The sequence below is a fragment of the Gavialis gangeticus genome, unplaced genomic scaffold (assembly GCF_001723915.1).
Source record: "Gavialis gangeticus isolate Ggan-Ray unplaced genomic scaffold, GavGan_comp1, whole genome shotgun sequence".
Taxonomy (NCBI): Eukaryota; Metazoa; Chordata; order Crocodylia; family Gavialidae; genus Gavialis; species Gavialis gangeticus.
In genome coordinates, this window is record NW_017729031.1 from 98,081,211 (window position 1) to 98,100,508 (window position 19,298).

The following is a 19,298-nucleotide window of genomic DNA, read 5'->3' on the forward strand; positions in this document are numbered from 1 at the left end:
GAGACTGAAGAGATTCAGGTCCCTCAGCCTCTCCTCATAGGGCTGGCCATGGAGGTCCTCAACCATACAAGTGGCTCTCCTCTGGACCCTCTCCAGGTTCTCCATGTCCTTCTTGAAGTGCGGCGCCCAGAACTGGACACAGTACTCCAGCTGTGGCCTGACCAGAGCTGCATAGAGGGGGAGCAAGACCTCTCTGGACCTGTTAGTGATGCCCCTGTTGATGCAGGACAGGGTGCGGTTGGCTCTGCCTATTGCTTTGTCGCATTGGCAACTCATATTCATCCTGGAGTCAATCCTGACCCCAAGTTCCCTCTCTGCCTGTGTGCTGCTGAGAGGGTCAACCCCTAACCTATAACCATAATGCTGGTTCCCTCTCCCCAGGTGCAGCACCCTGCATTTGTCCTTGTTGAACCACATCCTGTTCGGATCTGCCCACGTCTCTAACCTATCCAGGATGCGGTAGTCTAGAGAAAGCCATGAAAGTTTGATCAATTCCATCTCGTGGTTTTTGAATGTCTGTACCTAGCCATAATATCAGTTTCTGGACACATTCAGATGTGGATTTAAGCAGATGCAACTCTGTTGTATTCAATAGTTCTTGAATTTAGTCCACAAAAAAAATATGCTTTCTCTTTTGCAGTAAGATATCTGAAACTTTATGCACATGGGGATGATACTGATGGAGAAGTTCCAGGCTCAGAACTTGTGGTTTGCTTGTTTTACAGTACCTTGAAGAGTGTCTTAAGTTTCAAGTAAAGATAGACACTCCTTATCCCTGAGATGGCTGTCCATTCTCTCCATGTACTAGAAGAAGCATCATAAGAGCATAGTTTAGAGGCTCTGTGAGCAACTATACCATCCCTCTCCTTGCAGGTGACAGGCAAATGCGGATAGGGAAGCTTGCTAATTTTATTAAATGGCTAATGTGAAGGTATTGAAAGTGATTATATTAGTAGGCATGATTGCCAGTAGTCAATAAATGCAGGAAGGGGCTGTAAATAATTATTTGATGCAATTTCTTAGCAATCATTAGGTATTTTATAAAAAAAAATACTTCAACAATTAAATGCAACAAAAGAATGCAATTTTTAAGCACACATTATATATTAAGGTTCTATTTATAAGGGGATAACTGGTGATAATGAATGTTATAGACACGAAGAAGCATATTGTAGGTGATTATGAGCCTCAAGAGATAATGTTATCATTCTGACTTATAACCACCTGTAAGTAACATTTCAGTCTCTATAACAATCAATTAATCATTTATTTAAAAACTATTAACAGTGATACAGATGAATCCTCTGCAAATTAGTTATAAGTGAAATGTTAACACTATATGATCTGATTTTCCATCATTTTCATTCAGTGAATTAAGGCTCAGATTTTTCCACCCTTGCGCATTCTCCATAGTCCCTTCAGAGCAACAATTTTCCCACTGATTTCAACAGCTCTGTCCATGAATCAAGTGGCACAGTTTGGCTCATTGTCACATGTAAAGGCTAAGGTTTACATGATCAAAAAGGGCCAGATTCTCCACACACATTTTACCCAAGTAGGAGTGAGAAAATTTCCTTCTTATTGCAGAATTGCCAGACAGATTCTTATTTCTGCATTCAACGGAGTATGGGATCTGTTTCTCCTCTCCTGGAGAGGTATAGAGCTAGAAAGTAGGCCTGTGCAAAGTGGCAAGTGTTCACTTTGGATTCGGATTAGGCCCATTCGGAGGGAGAGTGATTTGATTCGGCCAAATCGGATCCGAAGATTCAGCGCCACTTCAGAGATTTGACCATAAACTAAACAGGGAGCAGTCCTCACCTTGCTGGACACAGCTGCCTCCAGCTGGCAAGTCTGTTGTGGGCAGAGCGGGGGAGGGAAGCAGCATGGCAGGGAGGCAGATCAACACCCCCATGGCGAGGGAGGGATTGGGGCTGGGGTTGGGACAAGCTGCCCAGCTGGGGTCAAAGGGCATGGAATGTGAGTACGCCAGTGCTGGGAGTGGGGGCTATGCCCTACTACCGCTCGCCTAGTCGGGGGGGGGGGCATGATGCAGATGCAGCTTGCTCCGGGTAGAAGGGGGTAAGCAGCAGCAAGGCAGATCCCCTGCTCCCAGTGCTGCCATGCCCACATCCCATGCCCCCCACACCACACCTTGGCTGGGCAAGCAGCATCAGAGCATAGCCCACTGCTTGCCCAGCCAGGGTGGAGGGGCACAGGATGAGGGCACTGCCACCGCTTGCCCAGCTAGGGTCAGGGCATGGGATATGGGCATGGCAGTGCTGGGAGTGGGGGCTCTGCCTTGCTGCTGCTTGCCCCCTTCTGCCTGGAGCAAGGCGTGCCTGCATTGTGCTCCCCCTCCCACCCCGGCTGGGCAAGCGGCAGTAAGGCAGAGCCCCTGCTCCCAGCACTGCCGCACCCACATCCCGTACCCCACCTTCACTGGGCAGCTTGTCCCAGCCCCAATTCCTCCCTCGCTGTGGGGCCATTGATCTGCCCCCCCCACGCCCCTTTCCTCCCCTCTCCACAACAGACTTACCAGCTGTGTCCAGCATGGTGGGGACTGCTGCCTGTTTAATCTATGGCCAAATCTCTGAAGAGGCACTGAATCTTTTCTGAATCAATTTGGAGGCTTCCAATTTGATTCAGACCTTTTAATTGGTCTCCTGATTCAATCTAGATTCAGAGATTCAGCTGCCGAATTGGCTGAATCTCCTTTGAATCTAATCGGCCACCAATGCTTTGCACAGCCGTACTAGACAGGTGGGCAAGAGGCAGAGTCAAGAGTCAGCCCTCCCTCCCACTAACAACAGCCAACAGTATGGCTTGTTGCAAGATGTAAAGTAATCTGCATCAATAAAAGGACTACTGTTGTGTCAGCATGCCCTATTCTGCCTCATAAAATGAGGTGGTATCATGCCATACACAGTCTGGGCCCTACCTAAATGGCACACAGTAACTCCAATGATGTCATAATACATGCCTACCACAAGAACTGAACTCTGAACTACTCTGTTTTTAAGAATTAAAATCTCATTAAGTGTTGCATTAATTTCATTTTTCTCCCTTTTTGTTTACATTTTGGGAAAGCAAAAATCATTTTTTCAAGTCATTGCCCACATTTCTTCCCAGCTGTCTCTAAGATCCTAATGCAAAATTCAATGAGGCCAATGGAAGTCTCTTTCTATTGACTTGAAAGTGTTTTGGATTGAGTGAGCCCAAACAACAAAAGAAGCAAAAGTCTTTGCTAGTTTTAGAATTCTTATTTATACCTAGTGTCAGAGAGAAGAATTAAATCCACTGGAAGCATCTGAATAATACTGGGGCAGAGGGGAGAATCATGAAGTTTTGCCCTGTTTCATTATTATTGTTTGTTTTAGCTCAAATATCAAAGTTCATTAGGGCAATGATTTTTTCTCTGGAAGCTCACAACTTCACCTGATTTGATTCAATTTATGCCAGCTGGTAAGGTGCTTCTGTGTTGTGCTATTTGCTGCAGTGCCAAAGAGAAAGCATTCCCTTTTGTAAATGTGTGTGAATGTAGTCTGTGTTCCTTTAACTGCAGTAATGTAGTTCATAGCAAGAGCAATATATATGTTCCCCTTTGCTCTGCTGTCACTTATGACTTGTATGTTTTAGAGTGAGTTTCCAAAGCTAATAGGTGTTTCAATTGTTTTTTTAAATGCAAGAGAAATGATAGAAACAACTGGACTTCACTCTGTTAAGAGATCATTTCTGGCCACACAAATCTCAAGAGGGGTGAAAATAAAATAGTTGCACACCAAAAATAAATACCTAAACATTAGACACAAGATGCTGGTTAGTTCAGAGTTTATATAATGTGCCTGCAGGCAACTGAGAAAAATGATGTATTATTAAAAAACTAAACATCACTTATCATTTACCTCTCAGTGGGCTGTTGTACCTGGTTAGATTCTTTTCTCTTATTTCTTTTCTCCCCCATTATTTGGATAGATATGTGAATTTTGTACTTCATTGTGGTTTATATTTTTATAGTGCAATGTTGTTTGATAGGTGTATTTGTGAAGGCTGCATTTAGAAAGGAAATACTTATGACTGTCATTATATTTGTGTAGTCTGTCTCTTTGGAGATGTCAGGCTTTTTAATAACATTCCTGAAAGTATCCTTCTGTAGTATCAGATTTAAACCACTCTGACAACTTGATGATGATGATATCATTTAGTTAGTGGAAGTTGTATTAAGTTGGAGAGCCATAAAAATGGAGCACTGAGATGAGTTGATCCTTGAACTGTTATTTTACGTTGTTGTTCTGTATAATAATGTATGGTACAAACTTTATAAGGCTGTATAAAACAGCATCATTTCATTTTGACTTCTGCTTCACCATATCAAAGGAATAGTGTTTCATTTTGCTGTTTTGCAGCACTGTTCCATTTTGTTTCGTTGAAACTGTTTCGCTGTTTTGATGCGTTTTGAAGTTCCGCCCATAGGCTATAATGGGGAATCATGAAAATGCCTATAATTTTGTCAATTTTTGCCTGATTTGGATTACACTTGCAGGGATGGTAGCCCCTTTTGAGCGCATGAAGTCTGCCAAGTTTCAAGGAGATAGGTCCAGAGGTTTCTGGGAAACTGTACCTCAAATTTAGTATCACTTGCCGGCAGTGGAAGCCTGCTGAAACCCAGTGCGCAGATCCGGGCCTGGGCCCCCCAGGAAGAGCTGGAGAAATGATCAGAGAGCTGGGGGAAGTGATAAGACAGCAGGAGAATATAACAGGGAGCTAGATGTCAATATCAGAGCAGTCCTTCCCCCCCTCTTCCCCCTCCCTTTTCTTAGTTTCTGTTTAGCTGCAAGCAAGTCCAGCTTTGAAACTCAAAACGTTTTGAAACTTTCAAATATTTTCAAGTGCCCTCATTTCATTTCAAAGCTGTTTTGAAGCCTTTTGTTTCATTTCAATTTTACTGTTTTGAGCTCAAAATACATCAAAACAGCTTCAAAACAAAACATCCGGTGAAATTTCACACAGCCCTAAAACCTTATATTGTATTTTTCAACAGTTACCGAGCAACGTTTAAACTACAGATGTGCCTAAACCAGAATACTTGTTCCAACCTATTGGAAATTTGGAATAGCTCGTGGCTATCTGTAAAACAGGGTAAAAACACAGACCTATGTTTTGGCAGCCTTAAATTTGAGTTGCCTATCTTGAGAATTTTAGAATTGGGCCTGAGTACTGAAGGGCTGAGGTCAGCAATTTCTAGAAAGCAAGGCCATTTAATAAAATATCACAAATATCATTAACTTGGGCCTTGTGCAGACATTCATTTTCTCCTGAGAGAGCAGCAACATCTCCTAGGAGAAATCACAAGTACACAGATGTTCAGGTTTTTTCTCCCAGAGTAAAAATGCCCACACTGAGAGAAAAACAACCTGGGAAGAACCAGATTTAAATCATTCTCAGGAGAGTTTCTCCTGGGAGAGTGAATTTCTATATATGCCATGGCTTCTTTCAGAAGGGAACAGTCTTCCAACATATCCCAATACTCCTCCCTCAACCCAGGGAGACAGTGTGTCACTTGCTGGACTCTGATACTCCAGCAGGAAACAAAACATGCCCCCTTCACAATCCCCACATTGTCCTGCAGGGAAATAAATGCTGATCATGGGCAGTTTGGGTCAGCCAATCAGGGCTGTGTAATGGACTTCTGTCATCTGCCACCAGGCATACTAAGGGAGCCTGTAGAGCATGCTGAGATGTATGCACAGGTTCTCCCCTTGGCTGCAGAGTGTCAGTACTGCAAGTTCTCCACTTTTCAGGGCCTCAGCACTCAAATAGCTGTATCCACAGCGATGGGTAAGTTTCTCTACCAGGAAGAAAAACATGAGAGAATTGTCTCAGAGTATTTTAATGTGCGTACGCAGCCTTGCTTATATCACAAACTAACCAAGCCTGACTGCACCACCCAAAAGCTCATTGTGCTGCTGTGTATGGGCTACCTCCAGAACCAGAAGAAATTTAACCATATCTGAGCAACAAGATAAGCAGGCAAATTAGCACTACATGCCCTACCACATTCAATGCAGAAAGCAGCCTCTGCCTGTCAATGCTGTATGTCCGAGGTCACTGCTGATAAGAATAGTATGTTTATAATGTAGTCATGTCTTATGATGCCTCCATTTGAGTATTATCAAAAATTAAGGTACCCAGATTCACTTGTAAAATATGGACCTAAACACCCTGAATATTTAGAAAAGGTTTAATATCAAACCAAAGCTGTACCTGAAATTCATGGCTCAATCCCATCTCAATGTAAAGTGTGCATTCCCCCTCTTTCATGGCACTAGTGCCAAACAGCAGCCTATTTTGTGGGTCCCCCACAAGAGAACATAATAGGGAAACATATTCTGCATAACAACCCTTGCAGGAACAGGACACTGGCTGTCATTGTCTCCCTGTTTTACCTGTGGCAGGTTAGGGTTCTATGACTTCTGGCTGTGTTACAGGGTTGCTGTCTGGAACCCTGATCAGGCAAACCGGCTTGGGCCCAGCACTGTCAGGGACTCTGATCAGGCAGAGCAGCCTGAGACAAGTACTGCAACAGCCACATCAGCAGCAAGCACCAGTTAATGAACTCCACCCCAGTTTAGTAGCAGCAAGCATCCTGATTGGCTGTTGGAAGTACTGCTTATCCAGTTAGCACTAGCTGGGGCCCTGCTCTGGCAAGCTTCCTGGTTCCTGCACTCTGGTTCTTGGTTTACTTCTAGACATCAGGTTTGGATTTCCCTGCAGTTCTGTTCCCTGGCTCCAGACCCTGGTTTGGCTCTGTTTTTGGACTTTGCCCTGCGGATTTCCTCCCACATGGATATTCAGCATCTGACTTTACATCCTGACCCTGGATTTTGACACAGACTCTGCTTCTGGATCTCCCTCTCAGTTTGGTATATGGCTTCTTCCCCAGTCCCTATTTTCCCACAGTGGTCTAACCATTAGGCAAAACCACCTACGCCTCAGTCCCTTGCAGTTGCTATAGTTTCAGTAATATGTTAGACAAGGATTCACTTGGGATGGTTTGGATAGGGATGACCCCATCTCAAAAAGGGGGTTGGATGATCTCCAGAGGTTCTTTCTAGCCTTACTTTTCTAGAAGTCTGTGATTCTAACTGTTGCATATATATGTCCGCCCCAGAACAGAGACAGTTGTGAAGAACTTGTAAGCTTTCAAGAGTGCCAGCACAAAACACAATCCTCAGTTCTTACGAATTGACTTGAATCAGAAGCTGTGACAGGCCACAAACTGTCCCATTGCTCTGATAGGTACCTTAATTCTAAAGCTACCTCTTCAAATACCCTATTATGATCCAAAAATAACACAGTAGGAGTTCCCAAGAGCTAAAAATTGTTCATATTTTGAGGCTCCTGGCACATGTTACATTTAAAACATGATTAACTAGTTAATGTGTAGTAACTTAGCCATATATTAATGCAATTAATGGTGTGATAAAACAAGGAATAAGCCACAAAGTTATTACACAAAATATATGTAATAACCTTATGGCTAGCTCCTATCATGCCATTAATTGAGTGCATAGCCAGGATGATTGGGTTACCCAGCCTATACAGCACATGAGAGCCCTTGATTCCCATGTGCTCCTAAGGCTGGAAGTGCCAATCAGATGAGTGCCACTCCCAGCCCATCACAGTCAAAGTCCTCAAGGCTAGAAACCACAGTCATCTGCTGCTCCAAGCTACAGAGGGACATTGGAGCCCTTGGGCGCATCCACACATGCAGGCAATGTGCATTTGAAGCAGCTCAAATAGAAGCAGTGCAAATTTGAGATGAGGCTTGTTGCCTCAGCAAATGTGCCTGGACATGCACTTTGGTGTGATGCAAGTTGTGCCACTTGGGGCAAAATAACCCTGCCTGGCTCCTCCTGGATCTGTATCTAGGGAGAGCTAGAGCCTGGGGCCAGCACCTGTGCTGGCCCCAGCCATGTAAAAAGTTGCCCTGTCCTGGCCCCATCAGTACAAAAAGCTGCCCTGGCAAGTAGCCCAGGGCTACGTGCTCTCAAGAGCTTCTGGGGCCCAGCCAATTGGTACCTGGGGACATTACCCCTTGTGCCAGCTGCACTGCTGAAGCAGCCTTGAGAGTTCCCTGCACCCTTTACCCACTGCAGCACTCTGGCACTGGGGGCTGCTGCCTGGCTGTGACCTGCTGCGCACCTGCCAGACCCAGATGGGGACTGCACAGCCAATAGAGGCATCTGCCTCTCCGGGCCAGCTGCCAGTGGGCTGTGGCTGCAGAGTTGGCCTTTGTGTGGCATTACTGTGGCCAGGAGGTCAGCCACCTCCAGCTGGTGCAAGAAGCCAGCTCTAAGCAGGCTCTTCTGCTTGGGTCCTGCCACTTGCCTCCCTAGCAGGAATTCTGGTGTTCCCTATTTGCAAACTGAAAAATCCCTGATTAAAAAAATCCCAAAATCACTCTGTAAAATACCCATATTCCTCTACAACTGAAACAGAAGACCACTATATAGACAGAGAATGAGAGAGACAGACAGAGAGACAGTGATCAGTTGGGCAATGTTTTATTGATATATCTACAGTGTTAAAGCAATTTGGAGGCCTACCACGGTCTCTATCACCATAATAAAATGAATTCTAAATACCTATATGTTTTGCTGTTTGCCTTTGGTTTTCTTACCATAGAGTAGTTAGAGCTCCCTCTGACCCGTTCACTAACCAGGACATGGGGACAGATGCCTCTGCAGCCACAGCTCCTGTCAGCAGGCCTCATCCTGTCTAGCAGCTGGGCATGCTAGGTGTGTGCTGGGGATGTGGAGCTTGCAGAAGGGGGTTGGGAAAAGGAGTGGGGGGATGTGGAAGGCTGTGGAGGGATGTGGAGGGCTGTGGGGTGTGTGGGTAGGTATGGGTGGATTTGGGGGGCATTGTGGGGGAAGAGCTTCTCAGGAGGCATTGGTCTTCTGCCCCCCACAGGGCACAACCCCACCCACAGCTCTCAGACTCCCCCCCCGCGGGCCACCGCCCCCCCCCCCCAGGCCCCAAGAACCCTCCCGGGGCCGCCACCCACCCCCCCCGGCAGGCCCCTTGTCCCCCCCCCCCCTTTCCCCCCCACCCCCCCAAATTGCTCCCCCGCCATATCCCACGCCTTATTTACACCCCCAGACCTCTCTGATGGCTGTCCCACCCAGCCCCAGCCTCCTGGCACTTAAAAAAACCCAGCAGCCCACCCAGCCACCATTCCCTGATTGCCCCCATGCCTGGCTCTGCCCCTGATGGCCCCCCACTTGGCTCCAGCAGTCTGGGACTCAAAAAAAAAAAAAAGGAAAAAAAAGAAAAAAGCCCCACACTCACCGGCAGTAGCAGCTGCCACCAGGGTCGCTGGGGCCTTGTGGCAGAGCCTCATGCACAGCACAAGGCAGCAGGGTGCAGTGGGTACTGGCCCTGGCTGCCTGGCACCCATGCTGCCACTGCCCCTTCATGCAGATGTGGCCTGGATTGGCAGGGCTCCACATGCTATCAGGCAGCTGGTGCCACTGTAGCTGTCACCAGCCTGCAGCCTGGGTTGGCAGGCACTGTGCAGCTCCACGCATTGTTGGGTAGCTGGGGCCACTGTGGCTGTCACTAGCTGGAGCGGCCCCAGCTGCCCGACAGTGCATGGAGCTGTGCAGTGCCTTGCTGACACAGGCTGCACCCATGCGATGGGGCAGGGGCAGCGCAGGTACCAAGCAGCTGGGCCTGGTCCCTGCTGCCCAGTGCTGTGCAAGGGGGTGGGGTTCTGTCAAGAGGACAAGTGACCCCAATGGCAGCTGCTACTGCCGGTGAGTGCAGGGCTTTTTTTTAATTGCAAGGATGCTGGGGCCGGGTGGGATAGTGATCGGGGGAGCTCAGGGGACAGGCAGGGAATAGACCTGGGTGTGGCAGCCATCATGGGGGGGGGCTGCAGGAGCTGGCACGGGATGGGGATGGGGATGGGCAGGGCAGCAATTGGGGAGGCTGCAGGAGGCAGCAGGGGATGGGGCTAGGTGGGGCAGTGATCTGGGGGGCTCAGGGAGAGAGTGAGAGATGGGGCTGATGGGGGTCCCCCTTGGTCCTCTTCCCCCTCCTCCAGCCCCTCCCACCCCCTATTAACTGGCAAGGGCCAGCAGCATGCTTCAGCACTGGGGTGAAGGCCAGCCATAGAGACACACTGGATGGCTAATAGAGCACCTCTGTGGAGGACTGAGCCTCCAGTTGCCTCAGGGCATGGTCCAGGACTGTACCCCACTTTTTTTCCCTAGGAATTTTTTGACCCCTGAATACCCAAGGGTCTAATTTTGCCCAAATTTGCAGTGAGGGGAACCTTTTTTTGTTCCTACATGTGCCTTTTGCAGCATCTCAAAGGGCTTTGAGATGCTGCAAGGGCACATGCACACTTATCTGGACGTGCCCCTTGACTCCAATATGACCACTCAGCTGGGAGCAGCAACAGGTTGGGGCTCCCAGCCTTCAAGGCACAGCTGGAGTCAAGGGCTTCCCTGCACCCCTATGGCTTGGAGCCCTGTAAACTGATCTGGGCACTCAGCCACAAGAGTGCACTGTGCAGCCCTGTCGTTGAGAGCCCAAATAAACTGACAGCTCCCAGCCATGGAAGCTCATTTTGCAACCCCACAGCTGGAAGTCTGAGTCAGCTGATCAGGGCTCCTCGCTGCAGGAGCTTGCTACTTGCCATTGCAGGGGGAGCCTGAGATCTTCTTCTTTCTTTGGAAATCCCTCATAGTTGAGCAAAATTGTCTTCCATGATTGAGAGCCTGGGATATGGCATGTTGGGATCTGATGCTCAATGCCAAAATCATGCCTCCTGCCATGTAAGGCATGGCAGGGAGCATGATTCCAGAGTTGCACATCGGATCTCATCATGCCTGTACCTGCATGGCTTCCAGGCATCAAAGAAAAAAACTTGGAAGAGTCCATGTAACAGCACCCACTAGTGCATTTGCAGAAATTTACACAAGTCACTCAATATCTGTATGTTCTGTTTGAAAAGATAGTTCATTCCGGTCCTATTAGTTTTCATAATCCAGGTTAATCTGACTAAATAATAGGGCTGTGCAAAACGGAAGCATTTAGTTTCAACCAGGATTTCGACATTTCAACAGAACAGTATTTCATTTTGACTTTTGTTTTGAGTCGAAAGGGCTGTTCTGTTTCATTCCATCAAAACGTTTTGCCATTTCAACCGTTTTGACATTTCACCCATAGGATATAATGGGGAAGGTCAAAACAGCCTGTAACTTTGTCATTTCTGGCCAGATTTAGATAAAACTTGTGGAAATGGTAGTCCCTTCTGTGGGCATGATGCAAACCAAGATTCAAGAAGATAGCTGCAGGGAATTCGGAGAAACTGCACTCCAAAATCTTCAGAGCAAAACTCATGTCACGTGTATGTGTTAAGCCACAGCAGGGTCAAAACTGTTGGGATGATAGCCCCTGATGAGGCAATAAAGCTTGCCATGTTTCAAGGATATAGGTGCAGGGGGTTCAGAGAAACTGATCTGATGATCTCATGAGGTCCCTTCCAGCCCTAAACGTCTGTGAATCTGTGCAAACTATGCTACTTCACAGTAAACTGTCTTATGTAGACGCACCCAGTTATGGTCATTTGGACTAAGGCAATAACCTCTCTGAAAGGGAGAACTAAACTGTTTATCATGTTTATTAAATAATACTTCTCTTATTATTACTTATTTTTTTTAACAATGAACTAAGCATTACAAGAAGCACTAAACAACTAAAGTTGTTTCATTAACTGTATTTTTGAGAATAGGTTACACAGTGGTGTTATCATCCCCATCTTTTTTCTCAGCAATATTCTCATGGACCAATGTTGTACTGAGGCTTCTAAAATGGATACTGCCCACCTGAATTCCTGAACTTGACTGTTTTATTAATACACGTTTTGATAGGCAATATTTTAATAATACATTTGGATTTTTTTAAAAATACTCCATTAAAATGTTTATAGATTGTTTATGCTGGGTTTTTTTTAATTCTCGTGGTGAAATATATGTGGGGGGGTTTTGGCCAAAGAAAATTGGTAGTCCTAATAGTAACAAGCATGCAAAGGTAACCATAAACCATTTTACAAACAGGGACTTGGCCACTTGGGAGCATGCATAAGCTCTTCCAATTTAATTAGTACATCTGCCAATTTATGCTGGTTGGCGGTATGACAATACAACTGGCTGCCCACACCCTCAGTCAGTAAACATGAAAGGACCACAAGTATGGCCTATGTAAGAACCTAAGCCAGTGAATTATAGAAGTATATGCTTATCTTTAGCTACAAATATTTTTGATGATATCTTTTATTGGATTAACTGTATAGTTGGAAGAGATATTAGACAGGATTTTAGGCACAAAATGCCTTCAAATTGTTTTGAGGAACCTGAAGAAGGCCATTTTGTGACTGAAAGCTTGCCTAATACATCTCCCAGCTATAAAATTGATCCAGTAAAAGATATCACCTGAAAAATTCAGCCTCTCACATTTCCCAGACCATCATGATTACGTGGTTCCTATCTGTAAGTATACAAATGAAAAAGAAAGGCCAAGTGTTACTCAAGTGTCAGTGGCCTACCAGATAGCATACCAATTTGTGTAGCCAAGGATACAAAAAGGAGGATGTGTGTACATGAGATGTTTACTGTGGAATTGCCTAATTAGCTCCCCAGTAAAGTCTCAACATCTACACATGCAGCCCTATTAGGGTGCAGTAAACTAATAAATGCCGCTATAAGCTAGTAGTTGTAAACACAAGTACTATCCTGTGTCATGTATTGTGGTGGTACAAATAATGCCATGTAAAAGCTGATGGGGCTGGCTGAGGCATGAGGATGCTTCAGTACAGGTGCTGCCTGCTCAAATTCCTGAAAAACTGTGAGTAACACAGGTGGCTGAGTCCTCTTCCCCTTCATTGTTATTTTGTGACTTAGTTTTAAGGCTTGGAGGACAGCATATGACAAAAAGGACACATTTGTGGATTTTCAAAAGATTCAAACTAGGTGGAATAGTACTGCATTTAGATGCCTAACAGATGGAGCAGAATCTAACTCTATGACTAGGGCCATTTAAATTAAAGATATTTAAACTCATGCTTAACTTTAAGCATGTGACTAGTATATTTTTGGATAGGGATTTAATCTTCAGTTGTTTCATATGTTTCGCTGACATATATCAATAATGATGAGGCAAGCAAGAAGTCATTGGAGGCATCTACTTCAAAAAGGAATTTATGGAGACTATATGAGATTACTCCTATAGATTCAGTGATAGGATGTGATGTGATCATTGTACAGGTACTTCAGGAAGTTAATAGTCTGAAAGAAACTCGAGTTTATAGAAAACAAAAAATGAACAATCCTGTAGTCCCATCCCCCCCCTTCTTTTATAGTGTTTCCAATGGTGATTAATAATGGATCCTGAAACAGATTTAGACCAAAAGATGACAACTTTTGGGGGTTGTTTTTTCTTTTCCTATTCTTATCTATTTCTTGTTTTTTTAACCAATTGCAGTATTAAGGCTTGACCCAGAATCCACAGAAGTTGATGACAAAACCCCTTCCAGGCCCTAAATTCTGCTTGACTTGGTGATTGTACAGGGGATGCCTGGCTCTATATTACTCCATATAGGCTAAGTACAGCCAGTCAAAAAGCCTGAGATTGAATCAATTCAATCTTCACAGGTTAGTCTAAGCTTCATAGATTGGGGGTTCTCAAACTTTTTCTTCCTGAGGCTCCACTTAGCGTGCTATAAAAAATACTGGCCCAGCTCTCCAGCTCTGCCTGCCTGGCCTTGGTTGCAGCAGTCATGGCTTGGCTACGGGTAGCCCCGGGGCTCCACTCACCTGAACAGTAGTAGTGCAGAGCCTCATCCACTCACCTGCAGTGCCTTCTGCAAGATGGAGGCTGTGGGGTTGGGCAGGTTGGGGCAGGTCTGCCCCCACCACTTCCTTGCCACTCTTCCTTGGGACTCACTTCAGCCACAAGGGCCCAAGGCAGCTCCTTCCCATACTAGGCCAAGCTGGGTGGATGCCCTAAAATCTGCATGTGGCCTCCCAGGGGATAACAGACCCTCAGTTGAGAACCACTGGTGTAGATTTAACCCATAAGCAAGTAAACAGACATTCACTTTTGATTCTGGAAATGCAGCCACATGCTTGCAGTGGCCCAGGGCAGAAGCCATGGGGTGCTACAGCATGCCTTCCAGCTTGGTTGTAGCAGACAGATTAAGCCAAAGCTAGTCTGTCTACCCTGTGAGGCAGGGTTTGTGGAGAAGGAGCAAAGTATCCTGGGATGCTGGGGGACTGCGAGTTAACTTGAATCTGGAGAGGCTGTGGGACAGAAGTTGAATAAACCAATTTAATCTAAATCAGTTGAGTCTAATTCAGGTTTATCTTAAACCAGTTTGGGCCATTTTGAAAGTAGTTTATGTGCACTGAATTACTGTTGTGTTACAAATTTGAACCAGTTCCCAATCACTTATACTGGCTTATGTATAATTTCTGACCTTAGCCACAGGGTGAACATGAAAATTACTAAATTCCCAGTCTAACTTCTTTTTAGGCAGTAGAAACATCTCCATTGACCTTCAATTCAATTCAATTCAATTTATTAAGGATTCTGGCTGAAATCCATGCTCCCAAAAACAACATAACAGACATACAACCATAATATAATTTTAAACAAAAATAGCAGAAATGAAATGTAATAATAAAATAGGGCCAACCATTATAAAAGCATTATTCCTTCGCCTAGAATTAACATAAACAAGTACAAATATAGTGATAAATCAGATCATGAATCTATAAAAATATCGTGCATAGGTCCACAATTAACACAGTAAAAAAACAAATATAGTGATAAAGTTTATTGGTCACATCAACAGTAACGGATGTTTAGCTCTGATTGCTTCAGCCTTGTAAGCAAAAATTGCAAGACGGTTTACTAAATATGAATCTGTTTGCTGGAGGAGCCATATTAATTTCTCTTTATTTCAGAAGTATGCCAATCTCTGCAAGCACGGTGATAAGTACTTTCTCCTTATGTTGTTATATAGAAGACATTCTAAGCCATAATGAATAGTATCTTCCAAAACTCCTAGACAGGCTGGGCAACACCCTTTAAACCTTGGAATGGAAAGTCTACATCCAGCCAAAACAGCTGTGGGTATGTGTTAGGTCCTGAGTGTAGTCAAAGAGGTTCACCATTTATTGTTGAGATCCAGCTGTAAGTACCTTGCTTCCCCCCAGTCTTAATTTCCAAAGAATATATAAAAGGGATCCATTGACTTTAATAAGAGATATTTGAGGTAATGGGCCAGCAAAAATAAAATAGAGGAAAAAGAATTAGAATGTTATGCTTTCAAAATTGTTGGCACTTATATTTTTAAGTATTTCTTTACATTAATTGATCTTTCATTTATTTTTTTGCCAAGCACTCTGTAAAGAGCTAAATGTATGTGTTGCAATCATCTGCACCTACACTTATAGTAACTTACACACAAGTACCAGTGACAAGAACCAGGTTATAGCAAGTATATTCCACTATTATAAATGATGGCCTATCTACCAATGCCAAACCAGAAAGCCTTCAGAGCTACAGAAATCGTTCTGTACTAGGTCATATCTAGATGGTTTAAGGCCTTGAAACTACATCTTTTAAGTTATGTCTAGATTGCAGCTGGAGGTATGACTGCAGTACTGTAAGCACAGCTGAACCAGTTTTAATGTTGCTACATAGACTTCAACATGGGCTACCCACCTGAGTTAGTATTGGGGGTTCTTGCATAGCCCGCAGTGAAGTCTGCACTACAGTTTCTACAGTGCATTATTACCTGGAAGGAAGCTATCTCAGTCATCTAATATCTAGGATCTCAACTGCAGACAGAGCTCCCAACTGGAGATGTAGTCTAATAGCGTCATTTATTTCTAAGAACTCATTCACTTCAAGAAAGAATGCAGTATTGGAACCAAATGATTCTGACATCTATATATTATGGAAGCCATGGTTGTTGCTTCATAACTACTGTTAAGCTGTTTTAGTTTTAAAGCAGGAATTTAACCTCCAGTGCAGGAAGAATTACAACATATTGTTCTCAAAATTAATGTCCTCACTTTTAAGATAAAATGACATTTCTGAGAATTTACAACTAAATCATATTTAGGTTGTAAGATAAAATACATTTTTAAATGGGACCTATAAGATATGTAGTACTCTTTTTATTATCTCATATGATCTCAGAAATAGAATGTAGAATCTTTAAACTTTCCACATAGATTTCGTAGACATTAGGGCTGGAAGGGACCTTGCAAGATCATTGGGTCCAGCCCCCCTGCCCAAAGGACAGGAAGTCAGTTGGGGTCAGATCACCCCAGTAAAATAAGCATACAGGTGTTTCTTAAAAGGTATCCAGAGCAGGTGCTTGCATCACTTCTGGGGGGAATCTGTTCCAGACTCTGGAGACTCAGATGGTAAGAAGTTTTTCCTTATGTCCAGTCTAAAATGGTCTTCCAGCAAGTTGTGACCGTTAGACCTTGTCTTCCCTTGGGTGCCCTGGTGAATAGATCCAGTTCCTGATGAACACCCCTTATATACTTATAGGCAGCCACCAAGTCATACCCGAGCCTTTGCTTCTCCAGGCTAAAGAGTCCCATGCTCTCAGCCTCTCTTCATAAGGCCTGTTCTCTTGACCTCTGATCATGTGGGTGGCTCTTCTCCCAACTCTCTCAAGCTTCTCCACATCCTTTATTTGCATCCAGAATTGGATGCAGTACTCCAGTTGCAGCCTCACCAAGGCTGAGTAAAGTGGGAGGATAACTTCTTGGGTCTTGTTTGAGATGCATCGGTAGATGCAAGCCAGAGTTTTATTTGCTTTGCCAGCTGCATCATTGCATTGGAAGCTCATGTTCATCTTGTGGTTAATCATGACCTCCAAGTCTCTTTCGATCATGGTGCTAGTGAGTGTAGCACTGCCAAGGCTATAAGTATGTGTGCGGCAGTTCTGTCTAACCCAGTGCACTCTCCTAGACTTTCGCAGATTGGATTGCGCTGTCTGATATTATAATGGTATTTACCGACTCTCACCTGCCATATCTTGATCAATAAACAACGGTATAAGTTAGGAGGTGTCAATTATTATCTACCGTCATAATACCTGGCAATCTGTCCTGTGAGAGAGGATCATCTAAGAACACCCTTTGCTTCCCCCTTTTTTATTTTTCTTTTTGTTTTGCTGGGGGTCTAAGTGCCAACCATCAGTTAGCAATTATAGCCTTAGGTCATTCAAGTCTGGTTTACAATGTCATTTATTTATCAATATTCAAACTCGCATCTATTATCATCCTGCTATTTGCAAGTATCTTTAATTCTTTACATCAATTAAACATTAACATCAACTTAAAAAGAATCCTGCTCAGATATAGATTCAACTTAGCTGATTTCTTATTTATCAATGACTTTTAAGACAATCCTGTCTTCTTTGCACTGAACTCTATTTCTGATTTTTCTTTTCTTTCTCTGCATCATGGTCTCTATTCCTTCAGAATTGCAGCTATTTCTCTCTTTATGAAGTTTGTGTGTTTCCCTTTTATGAACATGTCTAACCAACTCCTAGACACGTCGTCTCCAACAGCCATGCCCCAGTCCTGATATCTTCTAAAAGAGAGGAGAGTTCCCCCATCCCTATCTTCCTCTTCTCAAAGGTTACCTTTCTTTTTTTCTTCTTTGGGCTCCTCTGTTTAGTGAGTCCTGTCTGTCTCACTCTCGCCCTGCCAGTCTCCTCTCACAGCCAGGCTTTTCTCTCTGCTCACCACTCATACTGGCTCTGCACTCTCCCCACAGCCTACACTCCTCGCCTGTCCAGATCTAGTTGTAGCCTGTCCCTCCCTTCTAATGTGCCCACTTCTCCCCACATCTTAGTGTCATCCACGAACCTGAAAAAGGTAATTTTCACCCCCGCATCCAAGTCGCTAATGAAGATGTTGAACAGTGCAGGCCTGAGGACTGAGCCCTGGGGAACCCTACTGTCCACATCCCTCCAGGTCGAAAATGACCCGTCGATAACCACTCTCTGGGTCCGGCCCTGCAGCCATTTTGTGACACATCTGACTGTGTAGGCATCGACACCACAGTCACCTAACTTTTTTTATGAGAATGGGGCAAGACACAGTGTTGAAGGTCTTCCTAAAATCCAAAAAGACTATGTCAACCGTGACACCTGCATCCAAGGATTTTTTGAGTTGGTCATAGAAGACCAGGTTGGTCTGACAGGACCTGCCTCTAATGAACTCATGTTGGTTGCCCCTAAGCATAATCTTCCCTGCTAGTCCCTTGCAGATGTGTTTTTGGATAATTTTCTCAAAGAGCTTCTCCAGAACCAAGGTAAGACTAATGGGTCTATAGTTTCCTGGGTCCTCCTTCCTCCCTTTTTTGAAAATGGGGACCATATTGGCCTGTTTCCAATCCTGTGGCACCTCACCAGAGCACCACAAGTGCTCGTAGAGCTGTGCCAGGGGTCCCACAATGTCCTCTGCCTATTCCTTCAGCTAGGTCTGGGTTTGTGGTAGCTAGCAGGAGGGCAAGTTCCTCCTGCTTGTTCCCCATACTACGTACATTAGTGTAGAAGCATTTAAGGCCTCCTGTGGGTGTATGCACTGCCCCCCTGAACCCAGAACTATCTGGACCCCTGCCACTTACCTGGATACTTTTTGTGCTCATCATCTGCCATGGCTGGGGAGCGTCGTCATTTCCCCCTGTGGCCCCATCCCCCAGCAAAGCTAGTTTAAAGTACACCATATGAGATCAGTCAACCTGGGTAACCTCAATCTTGAAAGTATCAAATCCTGATTTTTCTCTATCCATCTTGTTGTGTCCTGTGATCTCACCTAATTCCTATTAAGCTCAATTATGACTTAACACAAGTTAAACTAGGCACTTATTACAATATATCATTCTAGAATAGGAAAAATAAAGTCCCAGATAGACCCTATTCACAGAACCAGCAATCCATATAGCACTTATGGCAATGTATAATTTTTAGAGGATTCTTTAAAACATGAAAATGGCTGGCTTTAAATTTACACCCCCTCACTCTACATTACTACTCTAAATTATTTCTACTCTAAATTATTTGTACAAAAATAATCTCATTCAAACTGAACAGATTTATTATCTTGTTGAAGGAGGATATTGAGCTTTTTAGAAAAGAGCCACTTTATTTCTAGAGTGACAAATTAAAACAAGTGTTTAGGTCAGGAAAATTC

The 19,298-nt window shown here is 44.5% G+C and overlaps 1 long non-coding RNA gene across 1 annotated transcript; it reads left to right on the top strand.

The window, feature by feature from the left end:
- Nucleotides 1–8,314: 8,314 nt before the first annotated feature.
- On the top strand, nt 8,315–16,090 carry LOC109301775. The gene is made up of 3 exons (XR_002098621.1): nt 8,315–8,581; nt 12,002–12,004; nt 16,080–16,090. It is a non-coding gene; the product is annotated as an uncharacterized LOC109301775 (long non-coding RNA).
- The last annotated feature ends 3,208 nt before the right edge of the window (nt 16,091–19,298 follow it).